The 15,960-nt window shown below is 37.9% G+C and overlaps 1 pseudogene; it reads right to left on the bottom strand.

Moving 5' to 3' along the window:
• Nucleotides 1-14,011: 14,011 nt before the first annotated feature.
• Nucleotides 14,012-14,933, bottom strand: LOC139183025 (olfactory receptor 8S1-like; annotated as a pseudogene).
• Nucleotides 14,934-15,960: the final 1,027 nt, after the last annotated feature.

Raw genomic sequence — 15,960 nt, 5'->3', positions numbered from 1 at the left:
TTCCAAAGAAATTCCAGGGCTGATCTCCTTCAGAATGGACTGGTTGGATCTCCTTGCAGTCCAAGGGACTCGCAAGAGTCTTCTCCAACACCACAGTTCAAAAGCATCAATTCTTCGGCGCTCAGCTTTCTTCACAGTCCAACTCTCAAATCCATACATAACCACTGGAAAAACCATAGCCTTGACTAGACGGACCTTTGTTGGCAAAGTAATGTCTCTGCTTTTGAATATGCTATCTAGGTTGGTCCTAACTTTCCTTCCAAGGAGTAAGTGTCTTTTAATTTCATGGCTGCAGTCACCATCTGCAGTGATTTTGGAGCCCAGAAAAATAGTCTGACACTGTTTCCACTGTTTCCCCATCTATTTCCCATGAAGTGTGGGACCAGATGCCATGATCTTCGTTTTCTGAATGTTGAGCTTTAAGCCAGCTTTTTCACTCTCCACTTTCACCTTCATCAAGAGGCTTTTGAGTTCCTCTTCACTTTCTGCCATAAGGGTGGTGTCATCTGCATATCTGAGGTTATTGATATTTCTCCCGGCATTTTTGATTCCAGTTTGTGCTTCTTCCAGCCCAGCGTTTCTCATGATGTTCTCTGCATATAAGTTAAATAAGCAGGGTGACAATATACAGCCTTGATGTGCTCCTTTTCCTATTTGGAACCAGTCTGTTGTTCCATGTCCAGTTCTAACTGTTTCTTCCTGACCTGCATACAGATTTCTCAAGAGGCAGATCAGGTGGTCTGGTATTCCCATCTCTTTCAGAATTTTCCACAGTTTATTGTGATCCACACAGTCAAAGGCTTTGGCATAGTCAATAAAGCAGAAATAGATGTTTTTCTGGAGCTCTCTTGCTTTTTTGATGATCCAGCGGATGTTGGCAATTTGATCTCTGGTTCCTCTGCCTTTTCTAAAACCAGCTTGAACATCTGGAAGTTCACGGTTCACGTATTGCTGAAGCCTGGCTTGGAGAATTTTGAGCATTACTTTACTGGCGTGTGAGATGAGTGCAATTGTGTGGTAGTCTGAGCATTCTTTGGCATTGCCTTTCTTTGGGATTGGAATGAAAACTGACTTTTTCAGTCCTTTGGCCACTGCTGAGTTTTCCAAATTTGCTGGCATATTGAGTGCAGCACTTTCACAGCATCATCATTCAGGATTTGAAATAGCTCAACTGGAATTCCATCACTTCCACTAGCTTTGTTCGTAGTGATGCTTTCTAAGGCCCACTTGACTTCACATTCCAGGATGTCTGGCTCTAGGTCAGTGATCACACCATCGTGATTATCTTGGTCATGAAAATCTTTTTTGTACAGTTCTTCTGTGTATTCCTGCCACCTCTTCTTAATATCTACTGCTTCTGTTAGGTCCATAATGTTTCTGTCCTTCATCGAGCCCATCTTTGCATGAAATGTTCCCTTGGTATCTCTAATTTTCTTGAAGAGATCTCTAGTCTTTCCCATTCTGTTGTTTTCCTCTATTTCTTTGCATTGGTCACTTATATCTTTACTCATATGATAATAACTATTATTTATTTAATGCATAATTTATGCCAAGGACTATAACAAAGTGTTGATTTCATTTAATCCTACCCAACCTTATAACATAGGTGATACCTCATTTTTGAAGATCAGAAAGGTTGTGACATATACTGACATAGACTTTATAGTCTATGGATACTTTGCTTTCTCCTGAGGGAACTTGGGAGCCCAGGGAGGAATGTGAGGTGACTTTGGGAGTTTGGCCCATTGACCATGTCTGAAGCTTCTCCTTATCCAGGATGACCTGCTACTCCTGGACATATGGTATGAGAGATTTTACCTCTTGCAACAAAGATGGGGGCTTCTAGGCCAGGGAAAATGCTAGGAAGAGAAGACCAAGGAAAAGCCAGATTGATAACTAAGAGCAATCCAGGCTGAAAAGTGAGAAGTTGACAGAGGTTGGGGATCATGGTAGCAGTAATGGCCCTTTTAGTTTTCCCTCTCATTTCCCTATCTGAAGCATCTGAAGAAGCCCTGGCACTGACGCATTAAGGATTAAGATTTACTCATGCAAAGTACAATTTATTCTTTTCCTTTTTCAGAAAAGCAGCAAATTTAACTTAAAGAAAAATCTTCCCACACTTATTACACTTTCCCAAAAGCTATTATGCTTACATTTTGATTCCATCTGGAGGCCTCAATGAACTTTAGGAATCCACAGTATCCTGAACTCTAGAGAAAATTTTTCCAGAGTCTTTTTTGGGCTCCTTGGAGCCCAAACATGGTGTTCTGGTGCTTTAGGCACCAACAGAATTGAGTTTGTGTGTCTCCCCACCCCACCCCAAACTACCATCCTCACCATAGCATTCCATTTATCTGTTTTATACATATGTAATTTCTTTGGTGGGCTTTTTGTTCCATGGACAAAATATATAGCCAATGAAATCACTTTCAAAACATATGACATAGGGAATCTGCAAAGAGGTATGGAGAAAGAGTTCCCTCTTTGGTCTCCTAATAAACTTCATCCATCCTCCATCTCAGAAAATGTTTCTGTGTGTGGTTCAAACCCCTGGTACAAAAAGAAACAGTAGAGGAAAATCCTAAATGGGCAAATGAGTGAGAGTTCAAACTTGTAGGACAGTTACTACTTGTAGGACAGTTTTGCAACTTTGAGCAATAATCTTCCCCATCATGGGTTCAGTTGCCAGTTTTAATAAGAAATTTACAACTTTTGCCAGTAAGATCCTTCTATTTAGGTGTTTTTCTGGCTCACTTACCTCCTCATTGGGCAGGGCTGTACTTGGTCCAAAATGTACTCTGCAATTTGAGCCAGGCTGTCAACTACCTGAAAAAGAAGGGTGTATATGTTAAAACATATTCCAGCAGTGGGGGTGTTCTGCAGAGGACTCTAACTGGATCTGCACACAGCAGGCTTTCTTCACAGTCAATGCAAGGTCTGAAGTCATATTCAGACTCAAAGCAAGGTCACCTCAAGGTCACTTCTGGGTAAAGGCTAAAAAGTATCCTTGCATCCAGTTGATGCTGTTTTGAGTCTTTTGGTCATCTTAGAGTATTTGCCACTCTTCCTTATCATTATACTCTCATTTTTCACTTTTAAACCTGAGAAAAGTGCCTGTCCAGTTTGTATGACTTATGTCTCCCTCTTCATCAGCTTGTTGGCAATCTTATGCCAGCTTAGCCCTGGAAAAGGATATCAAATAAGAACTCTTGGGAACCAGGATCAGTTCATTGCCCATGAGAGAGGCAGCAGTGGTCAGAGCCAAAGTGATTCTCAGTCTAGAGATGGGCAAGCTACTAGTCCTGCTGTGGCCAGTGGAAGACACAGTACTGAGGATGCTCCTAGGTATAAATGGCTTTGCTAATAGGGAACCAGGTAAATTCCAGTGTGTGAGGCTCTCTTGCTGCTGCTGCTGCTAAGTCGCTTCAGTCGTGTCCGACTCTGTGTGACCCCAAGACGGCAGCCCACCAGGCTCCCCCATCCCTGGGATTCTCCAGGCAAGAACACTGGGGTGGGTTGCCATTTCCTTCTCCAGTGAGACTCTCTTAGGGCTGTTTTATTCCCTTATAGTCCTGGGATACTAAATACACATCCCCTTCTCTCTTCACTTCATATATACTCTTTCCATTCCCACAATGACAAGTTCAGTCACTTCATTACTTTCCTGAATTTACCTACTCCTAACTCTCAGCTGATAAAGGGCAGAGGAAACGTGTCTGTTCCTGCTGTGGGTGATCTCTAACTCCTTAACCCCACACATGGAGTTATTCTTCTTTTCTTCCCTCCAGCTTGGGGAGGGAGCTTCCCAGGTAGTGCTAATGGTAAAGAACCCACCTGCCAATGCAAGAGACATAGAGATGCAGGTTCTATCCCTGGGTTGGGAATATCCCTTGGAGGGGAGGGCATGGCAACTCAGTCTAGTTTTCATGCCTGGAGAATCCCATGCACACCGGAGCCTGGCGGGTTACAGTCCATGGGGTCACAAAGAGTCAGACATGACTGAAGGACTAAGCATGCATGCAGCTTGGAAAGGAGACCCTTTTCCATCTCTGGCCAGTGCCTCTGTTTTCTGGATCCCATCTTAACCCTTCTTTTTGAGCATCTCTCTGAATCAACCATATTCTTTCTCTTCCCTTGCCTCTTCTTTTCTATCAGGCTTATGCATTCTGTTTATATGTAGAAACCGCTGATGTTTATCCATTTAAAATAGACTAGAAACCATTAGTAAACCTTCTTTCTTCCATAGGAAGCCTACTACTACAATATTGTATAGTAATTAGCCTCCAATTAAAATAAATAAAGTAATTAAAAAATAGATAGTAGAGTTTGGAGCCCTTTGCTGAGTAATAAAGTCCGTTGCCATTAAAGGATTTTATACATAGAAACACTCAGAGGTTAGGAGCCTTTATGAGACAGAAACAGAACAAATTAGTGAAAATTTTATTCTCATTTATCAAGATTTTAATTTCTGGTATGGTCTCAACCTTTCAGAAAAGATACATATGGAATATACTGCATATTATATAACATCTCTGCTGTACCCTTAGTCAAACACATTACTATTTCTATAATGAAACTTTTAAGTACCTCTTCTACATGGGGTTGTAAAAGGCTACAAATAGTGTCATGTCCGTTACTTTCCAATTTTACCTCCAAATTAGTTTTGAGGAAAAATGTTTGATTTTCAGAGACTTTAGAGATTTTGGAATTGGAGACGAGGGCTTATAAACTTGTTTTAAATTTCTGTATTTACTGATTTTTATTTCAAGGTTTCCTCTTCTATACCTTGATCTGTTTTTAACTGCAGGGCTATACTATTTTAATGAATGTATACAGATGTAATATATGCTTTAATACCTGGTAGTGACAGACTGTTACTTTTATACTTTCTAGTTTATGTTTTGTTTTCTCATTCTTATAATATTACTTCATAATCAGATTCATAGTTTGAAAAATTCCCTTGAGATTCCAACTGGTGTTTTTCTTTCTTTTTTTTTTTTTAATAAATATATTAATTTGGGAGTTAGCTTTACAATTTGTTCTTTCTTTGAATTTTCTCTTTTGGCTTGCAGTTTAATTTTTTTTTCACATACACTCCAGGAATTTTGTCACTGTGTTATGTACACTTTTTTTTTGTTGTTGCTATTTTAATTATAAACTTTGCAATTGAGGTTCCCAACTACATAGTCATGCACCTCTGCTTGGGAACCCCCATTTTCAGGACAACTATTGTAAAAGTAGCTTCTACAGCCTGTGCTCCATACTCTTATGAAAGAGATTTGATTTATGTGGGTGTAGGGAAATGGCAACCCACTCCAGTACTCTTGCCTGGAAAATCCCATGGGTGGAGGAGCCTGGTAGGCTGCAGTCCATGGGGTCACTAAGAGTCGGACATGACTAGGCGACTTCACTTTCACTTTTCACTTTCATGCATTGGAGGAGGAAATGGCAACCCACTCCAGTGTTCTTGCCTGGAGAATCCCAGGGACGGTGGGGCCTGGTGGGCTGCCATCTATGGGGTCGCACAGAGTCTGACACGAATGAAGCGACTTAGCAGCAGCAGCAGCATGCTGCCAGATAGGGTGCATTAGCAATTCTTCTGGCCTCCACTATTACCTATTCTTCCCTGACATCGTCCGCCACAGGGAGGCAATGAGCTTTCTCTTCATTTCAAGCTCTGCTCCTATAAGGAAACATGTCACCCTGTTGCCACTTTCTGTCTAATGCCACATGTGTTTGCTCACACATTACTCCAACCAAAGTTCCTCTTGGTGCCCTTTGATTTTCCCCTGCCCATGACTTCTACTCATTCACTTGGGAAACTTCCTAGTTGTCCCTCCTACCTTTTTGTTTTGGTTTGTTCCTGCTGGACCCTGAATATTTTCTAGTTACTGTTTCCACCTTAATATCATCAAATTGGCTTTCTGTTTCTCAGTAACTTCTTAATCTGCCCCTCTAAGTTATCACGCTTTTGGTTTGACAATAGATGAATTCACTTAAAAATTCCTCTTTGATATTTTCCAACATTTGGTTCATGAAAGAAAGACTGCATCATATGCTCAGTAGACTATTTTATAACGAGAAGCTCACGATCTATATTTTTCAATTCATTGCAGATGATAAAACATTGAATGGGAGAGAGAGAGAGAAACACAGTGGTCATGAATTTGTATTTTGTAGTATAGACATTCTAGATTTCAGTCCTGACTCTTATCACTCACTGGCTAAGTGACCTAGGGGAAGTTAATGTTCTCAGTAACCCTCAGTTTTTTCACGTATGAAAAGGATGTCTACCTTCAAGTTTGCCTAATAATGTTTTTATAATATACAGAAAAGTGCTGCCTAATAACTCAATAAACAGTGGTTTTATGCCTATTTTCATGGCAAAAATAAGAGTAGAGAAAGGAAGTTTACAACAAAACTATCAATTGAGACATCAGAAATAAGTAAACCCATAATTTATGACTGTAAAATAATAAATGTAAAAATCAAAGTGGTGGTAAATACAATATTTTAAATATCCTAATTAAAAGGTACAGAATTAAGAAACAAAAATCTAATGATATGTTGCTTAAAGATAATTGACATATAACAAAATAATATGGAAACATTAAAACTAAAGTGATAGATTTATAAAGATATATATGGTGAAATTATCTGAAAATAAAGAACAAGTGAAAATGTTCTTGTAATTTAATTAAAATTTAATTTAATTGGAGTATGATTGATTTACAATGTTATGTAGTTTCAGGTGTATAGCAAGGTGATTCAGTTATACACAAACATATATCTATTCTTTATCAGATTCTTTTCTCATACAGGTTTTTACTGACTATTGAGTAGAGTTCCCTGTGCTATACAGTAGGTCTTTGTTGATTATTTTATATATAGGATTGTATATATGTTACCCAAATCTTAATTTATGTGTCCCTCCCATCTTTCCTCTTTGGTAACCATAAGTTTGTTTTCTAAGTCTGTGAGTCTGTTTCTGTTTTCTAAATAACTTCATTTATATCATCTTTTTAGATTCCACAAGTAAGTCATATCACATAATACTCGTCATTCTCTGTCCAACTTACCTCACTTAATATGATAATCTCTAGGTCCATCCATGTTGCTGCAATGGCATCATTTCATTCATTTTTATGGCTGAATAATATTCCATTGTATATATGTATCACGTCTTTAGCCATTCGTCTGGGCATTTGAGTTGCTTCCACATCTTGGCTATTGTAAATAGCACTGCAGTGAACATTGGAATGCACGTATCTTTTTGAATTATGGTTTTCTCTGCATATATGTCCAGGATCAGGATTGCTGGATCATATGTTAATTCTATTTTTAGTTTGTTAAGGAACTTCCATACTATTCTCCATATGGTTATACCAATTTACATTCCTTCCAACAATGTAGGAGGGTTCCTTTTCCTCCACACTTTTCAACATTGTAGCCTATTTGATGAAGGCCATTTTGATGGGTGGAGGTGATACCTTATGGTAGTTTTGATTTACTTTTTTCTAATAATTATTACTGCTGAGCATCTTTTCATGAGCTTTTTGCCCATCTATTTGTCTTCTTAGGAGAAATGTCTATTTATATCTTCTTCCCATTTTTTGATTGGGTTGTTTATTTCTTTGATATTGTGCTGCATGAGCTGTTCGTGTATGTTACAGATTAATCCCTTGTTGGTTGCTTCATTTACAAATATTTTCTCCCATCTGTGGGTTGTCTTTTTGTTTTATTTGTGGCTTCCTTTGCCATGCAAAAGCTTTTAAGTTCAATTCAATCCCAATTATTTATTTTTGTTTTTATTTTCATTAGGGGGGTGAATCCAAAAAGATTGCTGTAATGTATGTCAAAGAGTATTCTGCCTATTTTTCCTTTAAGTGTTTTATGTATGCGGTCTTACATGTAGGTATATAGTGTCTCTACATCTGAGCTGGTCTTCTGTAGAAAAAAATATATGGATCTTGCTTTTGTATCAATTTAGCCAGTCGATTTCTTTTGGTAGGAGCAATTATTCCATTTACTTTTAAAATAATTACAAATATGCATTTCTTATTGCCATCTTGTAATTGTTTTTAATTTTTTTCAGTCTTTTTTCTTACCTTTTTTTTTTGTTCTCTTCTCATGTGATTTGATAACTATCTATAGTGTTGTGTTTAGATTCCCCACCCCCTTTTTTTTTTTTGGTGTGTATGTGTATCTATTATGATTTTTTGTTTGTGGTTTTCACTGTTTTGATATACCAGACTATATATATACAAGACTGTTTTAAGTTGCTGGTCTCTTAATTTAAAATGCATTTTCAATATCTTGCATTTGTACTCTCTTCTCATGGTTCCTGACTTTGGTACATATTTGTGTGTAGATGATTTCCTATCTTTACTGTATGCTTGCCTTGACAGGTGAACTTTCCTATTTGTGATTTTTTTGTTTCTAGTTGTGGCCTTTTCTTTTTGGCCTAGAGTAGTTCTTTTGGCATTTGGAGTAAAGCTGGTTTAGTGCTGCTAAATTCGATAAGCATTTCCTTGTATGTAAATCTGTTAATTTCTCCATCATATCTGAATAAGAGCCTTGGTGGGTGGAGTTTTCTTGGTTTTAGATTTTTCTCTTTTATTACCTTAAATATATTCTACCACTCTCTTCTGGCCTGAAGAGTTTAACCTTATGGGGATTTCCTTGTATGTTATTTGTGGCTTATCCCTTGTTGCTTTTAATATTTTCTTTCTTTTATTTTTGTCAGTTTGATTAATATTTGTATTGGTGTTTGGGCTTATCCTGTATGGGACTCTGTGCTTCCTGGGCTTTGGTGACCTTTTCCTGTCCCATGTTATGGAATTTTTCAGCTATTATCTTCAAATATTTTGAGGCCCTTTTTCTTTCTCTTCTCCTACTGGGACCCCTATAATGTGGATGTGTTTACTGTTGTTCTAGAGGTCTCTCAAACTATCCTTGTTTTTTTTTCATTATTTTTTCTTTAATCTGTTTGTGGCAGTTATTTTCACCAATATATCTTCCAGCTCACTTATCCATTTTCCTGTCCCTTTATTTTGCTTTCTAGTGTATTTTTCATTTCAGTTATTTTATTGTTCAACTCCAGTCCCATCACTTCATGGGAAATAGATGGGGAAACAGTGGAAACAGTGTCAGACTTTATTTTTTTGGGCTCCAAAATCACTGCAGGTGGTGACTGCAGCCATGAAATTTAAAGACGCTTACTCCTTGGAAGGAAAGTTATGACCAACCTAGATAGCATATTGAAAAGCAGAGACATTACTTTGCCAACAAAGGTTCGTCTAGTCAAGGCTATGGTTTTTCCTGTGGTCATGTATGGATGTGAGAGTTGGACTGTGAAGGCTGAGCACTGAAGAATTGATGCTTTTGAAGTGTAGTGTTGGAGAAGACTCTTGAGGGTCCCTTGGACTGCAAGGAGATCCAACCAGTCCATTCTGAAGGAGATCAGCCCTGGGATTTCTTTGTAAGGAATGATGCTAAAGCTGAAACTCCAGTACTTTGGCCACCTCATGTGAAGAGTTGACTCATTGGGAAAGGCTATGATGCTGGGAGGGATTGGGAGCAGGAGGAGAAGGGGACGACAGAGGATGAGATGGCTGGATGGCATCACTGACTCAATGGACGTGAGTCTGGGTGAACTCTGGGAGCTGGTGATGGACAGGGAGGCCTGGCATGCTGTGATTCATGGGGTTGCAAAGAGTTGGACATGACTGAGTGACTGAACTGAACTGAACTGATTGTTCAACTCTGTTTGTTCATTATATATTTTAGCTCTTGTTAAATATTTCTTCTATCTTTTGGTCTGTGCCTCTATTCTTTTTCTGAGATTTTGGATCAGTTTTACCATCATTAGTCTGAATTATTTTTCAAGCTGTAAGCACTGGATCACCAGGGAAGTCTCCCATGCCTTCTACATTGTCTTTGGATGTAGAATATCATTTTTGGTAGGTTCCAGAATTTTTTGTTGATTTTTTTGCCCAGGTAGTTTTGATTTTCGTGTTTTGGGAAGAAGAGGTGAGCTTGAGTCCTTTTATTCTCCCATCTCGTCTTCAACTCCTCATTCTATCACTTTATTTTATTTTTTTTTGAGGTTTTAATTTTATTTTATTTAACTTTACAATATTGTATTGGTTTTGCCATATATCAAAATGAATCTGCCACAGGTATACACGTGTTCCCCATCCTGAACCCTCCTCCCTCCTCCCTCCCCATACCGTCCCTCTGGGTCGTCCCAGTGCACCAGCCCCAAGCATCCAGTATCGTGCATCGAACCTGGACTGGCAACTCGTTTCATATATGATATTATACATGTTTCAATGCCATTCTCCCAAATCATCCCACCCTCTCCCTCTCCCACAGTGTCCAAAAGACTGTTCTATACATCAGGGTCTCTTTTGCTGTTTCCTATACAGGGTTATTGTTACCATCTTTCTAAATTCCATATATATGCATTAGTATACTGTATTGGTATTTTTCTTTCTGGCTTACTTCACTCTGTATAATAGGCTCCAGTTTCATCCACCTCATTAGAACTGATTCAGATGTATTCTTTTTAATGGCTGAGTAATACTCCATTGTGTATATGTACCACAGCTTTCTTATCCATTCATCTGCTGAGGGACATCTAGGTTGCTTCCATGTCCTGGCTATTATAAACAGTGCTGCTATGAACATTGGGGTACACGTGTCTCTTTCACTTCTGGTTTCCTTGGTGTGTATACCCAGCAGTGGGATTGTTGGATCATAAGGCAGTTCTATTTACAGTTTTTTTAAGGAATCTCCACACTGTTCTCCATAGTGGCTTAGAAATAAGGATTGGCTTCTTGGGAGCAAGTGGCCAAAGGTCCCAGCTGATGCCTAATGGGAGATGACATCCACCTCCCCCCAGTGTTGATAGATAGATGGAATTTTGTGGCCAGTGGGAAGAGGTTTATGGTAAAAGATGCTTTGGTATGCTGCAGGAAGTAGTGTGAGTTCCTGGCCCTCTCTGAATTGCCATATATTAACCAACCTGGAAGTTCCAAATAATTATATATATTAACATTATAGAATATGGAATTCTAAAGAAAAATTAAAGTAAAAAAAAGCTACATTTATAATGATAAGAGGTATAACCCAGAATGAAGACAAAGCCATCATGATCTTGTAAGGCTACAAAGTTCAGTTTCAAAATGAAGGCAGCAAAAACATGGAAACAGCATGAAATATGGCCAAAGGGACAATGATGGTGGCAAACGTATACACATTTTTTAAAGTATTGGGCAAAGGAAATAAGTGAAAGTCAACATTACAAAAGATTTCATCATGCAATGAGTAGAATAACAATATCTTCATACTAACACCTAAATAAGAGTTATTTTAATAATAAATATGCAGGTGAGTACTTCTCCAATACAAATAATTTAATGGAGTATGAAAAGAATATTCATGAATGTGCTTTCCCATTAATGTAATAATTGTTTAGTATTAAAAATTTTTATAAATCATTCAATAAGAAGATATATGGTAACATCAATAAATGGTGAAAATCTACTTTATGATAATCAATATCTATTTTGATAGTATACCTTTATAACTAAAATGGATAGCTATAACTTGATAAAATATCGGCAATATGCTGATATCTAACATTATACTAACAATGAATTGTCAGTATTTTTTTAAACTTAATTTTATTTTAATGAATGCTTTTATTGAAATATAAAGTATAAATTACAGGTGTATAATATAGTGACTCACATTCATTAAAGGTTATACCCCATTTATAAGTTATAAAATATTTGTGATATTCCCTTTGTTATACAGTATATCCTTGTAGCTAATTATTTACCAAATAGTATCTACCTCCTAATCCCCTACTTCTATATTGCCCCTCTCCCTTTTCTTTCCCCATTGACAACCACTGTTTTGTTCTCTATATTTGTGAGCCTGCTTCTTTGTTTATTCACTAGTCATATTTTTTACATTTCACATACAATGGTACCATATAGTATTTGTCTTTCTCAGTCTGATTTATTTCACATAGCATAATGCCCTCCAAGTCCATCCACATTTCTGCAAATGGCATCATGTCATTCTTCTTTTATGGCTGAGTCATATTCCATTGTTTATATGTACTACATCTTTAATCATTCATCTGTTGATGGACACTTACGTTGCTTCCATGTCTTGTCTATTGTAAATAGTGCTGCTATGAACATTGGGGTGCATGTAATTTTTTGAACTAGCATTTTCATCTTTTCCAGATATATGCCCAAGATTGGGATTACTGGATCATATGGTAACTTTATTTTTAGTTTTGTAAGCAATTTCCATACTGCTTGCCTTCATGTCATACCAATTTACATTCCTGTCCACAGTATAGGAAGGTTCCTTTTGTTCACACCTCCAGAACTGATTTAATGATGATCATTCTGACTGGTGTGAGGTGATACTTAGTGAAGTTTTTATTTGTGTTTCTCTTCTAATTAGCAGTGTTGAGCATCTTTTCATGTCCTGTTGGACATCTGTATGTATTCTTTGGAGAAATGTCTATGTAGGGCTTCTTCCCATTTTTTAATTGTTTTTTTTTTTTAATATTAAGTTATATGAGATGTTTGTATGTTTTAGAAGTTGAGCACTTGCTGGTCAGTCATTTGCAAATAGTTTCCCATGCTCTACAGGTTGTCTTTCTGTTTTGTTTATGATTTCTTTGCTGTTCAAAAGCTTGTAAGTTTGATTAGGTCCCATTTGTATATTTTTGCTTTTATTTCTTTTGCCTGGAGAGATTAACCTAAGAAAATATGGTATCATTTATGTCAGAGAATGTTTTGCCTAAGTTCTCAAATGAAGTTTTATGGTGTCATAGCTTGTACTTGAGTCTTTAAGCCATTTTTTTGTTTATTTATGTGTATGGTATAAAGAACTGTTCTAACCTAATTGGTTCATATTCAATAATATAATGCTCTTGACATGTTAATTTACATTATGCTACTTCTAATGATTTTTTATCTGACTTACATATGTATATATATCAAGTATGATAGTGTTAAAATGAAGTTATGTCTCCAGGCAAGAGGTTGCCCATATTTAGTATAATAATATGTTCATTCTTACTTATTTATTGTAGATTTTACTCTCTTAATTTTTTAGATGTTTAGTAGTTAACTATATGCACATTGCAGTGCAGCAGATCTGCTTTTTATCTTGCATGACTGGTAGTCTATGCTCATTGACAGTAATTTCCCAGTTTCCCTTCGCCCAGGCCCTGGAAAAACCACCATTCTACTTTCTGCTTCTATGAGTTTGACCTCCTAAGATACCTCATATAGATAGAATTAAGCAGTTTTTTTCCTCTGTGACTGCCTCTTTTCATTTAATAAAATGTCTTCAAGGTTCATGTATGTTGTCACACATTGCAGACTTTCCTTCTTTTTTAAACTAAATAGTACTCCATTGTATGCATGTACCATATTTTATTTATCCATTCATCTGCTATTCATCTGCATTGATATTTATTATGTTTAATCTTTGCTTTCACTGTTCTTTGGCTATTTGCAGGCGCACATGCCATTTAATGCCGGTGGTGCCACCAGGTCAGGTGAATGAAATGTAATGAATTATCTCATTCTGAAACCTTAAATGTGTCTAGGTTACTTCTTCTTTACCCTTCTACTAATGGGCTCCCTTTTGTAGCTCCACAGCTAAAGTCCTGGGATCAGGGAGCTCTGTTCTTGCCAAGGTCATTCTTCTTGTTCTACCTGCTCAACTGTAGTGAAGTCACTCTTCTGATTAGTTTCCAAGGCTGTGGTAGGAGCTGATGTCTCTGAACTTGTATGCTCAGACCCAGAATGGGTCATTAATTTTTCTGACTATTTGGAAGACATTTCACTTCGAATAAGAAATAAGTATAGTAAATTAAATTAAAATTCAAGTTCCATAGGAGCTCTGTTTATATATTTATCTTCCCTTGTAGATTGCTTCTCTTGTAGAAAAAAGGACCTATTATCATTTCTTACCCTGAGACACATATTTGCTGCCTCAGTATCCTCTGCAGAGCTGCCTTCACCTCTTGGTTCTTGAAGCTGTAAATGAGGGGGTTTATCAAGGATGTGATCACACCATATTGTATGGAGACAACTCGCTCCAGGACTGATCCTGAAGAGGGGCTGATGTACCTGAATAGAGCTGTCCCATAGAACGAGAGCACCACGGTGAGGTGGGAGGAGCAGGTGGAGAAGGCTTTGCCTTGGCCTTTAGAGGAGGAGATACTTAAAATGGCAAGAATAATTTTTGAGTAAGAGAAGAGGATCGGAGGAAGTGTCACAAGTCCTTGTGGACCCAGCCAGCAGGATGGTGTTAGGCATGGTGTCACTGCAGGACAGAGGGAAGAGTGAAGGCAGTTCACAACTGAAGTGGGAGATGATATTGGGACCACAGAACTGTAAGTTCTGGGTACAAAGATTATTCACTAGTGAGCTCAGAAACCCCATCACCCATGCTGCACTGACCATTGCAGTGCACAGAGGTCCATTCATGATCATAGTGTAGAGCAGAGGGTGACAGATGGCAGCATAGCGGTCATAGGCCATAGCAGAGAGCAGGCAGCTCTCAGTGGCTCCAGAGAAAATGAAAAAGAAACTCTGGGTAATGCATCCCCACACTGAAATGGTTTTCCTCAGAGACAGGAAATTCTGTAGCATCTTGGGCACAGTGACTGAAGAGTAGCATATGTCCAGGAAAGACAAATGACCAAGGAAGAAGTACATGGGCGTGTGCAGTTGAGGATCAGCCCTGATTACCAGGATCATCATCAGGTTCCCCATCAGGGTCAGGAGGTAAATCCCCAAGAAGAGAACAAAGAGCATGGTCTGGATATCCGGGTCAGTAGACAACCCCAGCAGCACAAATTCATCAATAGTGCTAAGATTTTTCATGGTTTCTTAGACATCCCATCTCTAAAGAGAAAGAAAGTTTACTCATTTAGTGGGATAATGATCTGAGTAATTCTCTGGGAATAGAATTTTTTAACCTATAAAAGATCCACTTTTTAGCTTAAAGCCTGAAAGTGCATCTGGGGGTAAATCAGCATCTGACTATCCTATTACCCTATTAAATACTGCAACTGTCCTTCTCCTGCCTATAAGTGCTCCCTATCAAGCTGAAATTTGCTCCCCCATAATACTTTACACTTTCTAACATATGGATGGGATGTAGTACATTAAAAATTATCTTTTCTTGTTAGATTTTATATTATGCACAGGCAGGGATGTTTGTCTGTTTTTCTCCCATGTTGCATTCCTAAGTACCAAAATAGTCACTAGTTCCATAATTTGTGAAAGAGAAGAGGATCAGGAAAGTGTCATAGTCCTGGATATGCAGTAGATTCAGTTAGACTGCTCTACATAAACATTTGTTGAATAAAATAATGAGTAATTTCAACTAAATTCATTAAAAAAATAAGAAATGGATTTCGGGTTCCATTTTTTCCTAGCCTTAATTCCAAGGCTTTATTTATTCTTCCAGACATTCTCTCCTTCTGGGGCACAGTGACTGACCTCTTACATTTCATAATTGAAACTCATCAGCAAAAATCTTTCTTCACTCCCTTCTTTTCTTCTCTTCCCAAACCTCATTTTGCACATCTTCCTTCCCACCCCCACCTGCTTACATCTTTACTCATATGATAATAACTGTTATTTATTTAATGCACAATTTATGCCAAGGACTATAACAAAGTCTTGATTTCATTTAATCCTACCCAACCTTGCAACATAGGAAATACTGACCTCATTTCTGAGGGTCAGAAAGGATGTGACACATGCAGACACAGAATTTACAGTCTATGGACACTTTGCTTTTTTTTGAGGGATCTTGAGAACCCAGGCGGAAATGTGAGATGGCCTTGGGAGTTTGGTCCATTGACAATGTCTGAAACTTCTTACCCAGGATGACTCACAGCTC

Source organism: Bos indicus, chromosome 5, assembly GCF_029378745.1.
Source record: "Bos indicus isolate NIAB-ARS_2022 breed Sahiwal x Tharparkar chromosome 5, NIAB-ARS_B.indTharparkar_mat_pri_1.0, whole genome shotgun sequence".
In the NCBI taxonomy this organism is placed as follows: domain Eukaryota; kingdom Metazoa; phylum Chordata; class Mammalia; order Artiodactyla; family Bovidae; genus Bos; species Bos indicus.
Note: the sequence above shows the minus strand (reverse complement) of the source record. Positions and strands in the feature narration are given on the sequence as shown.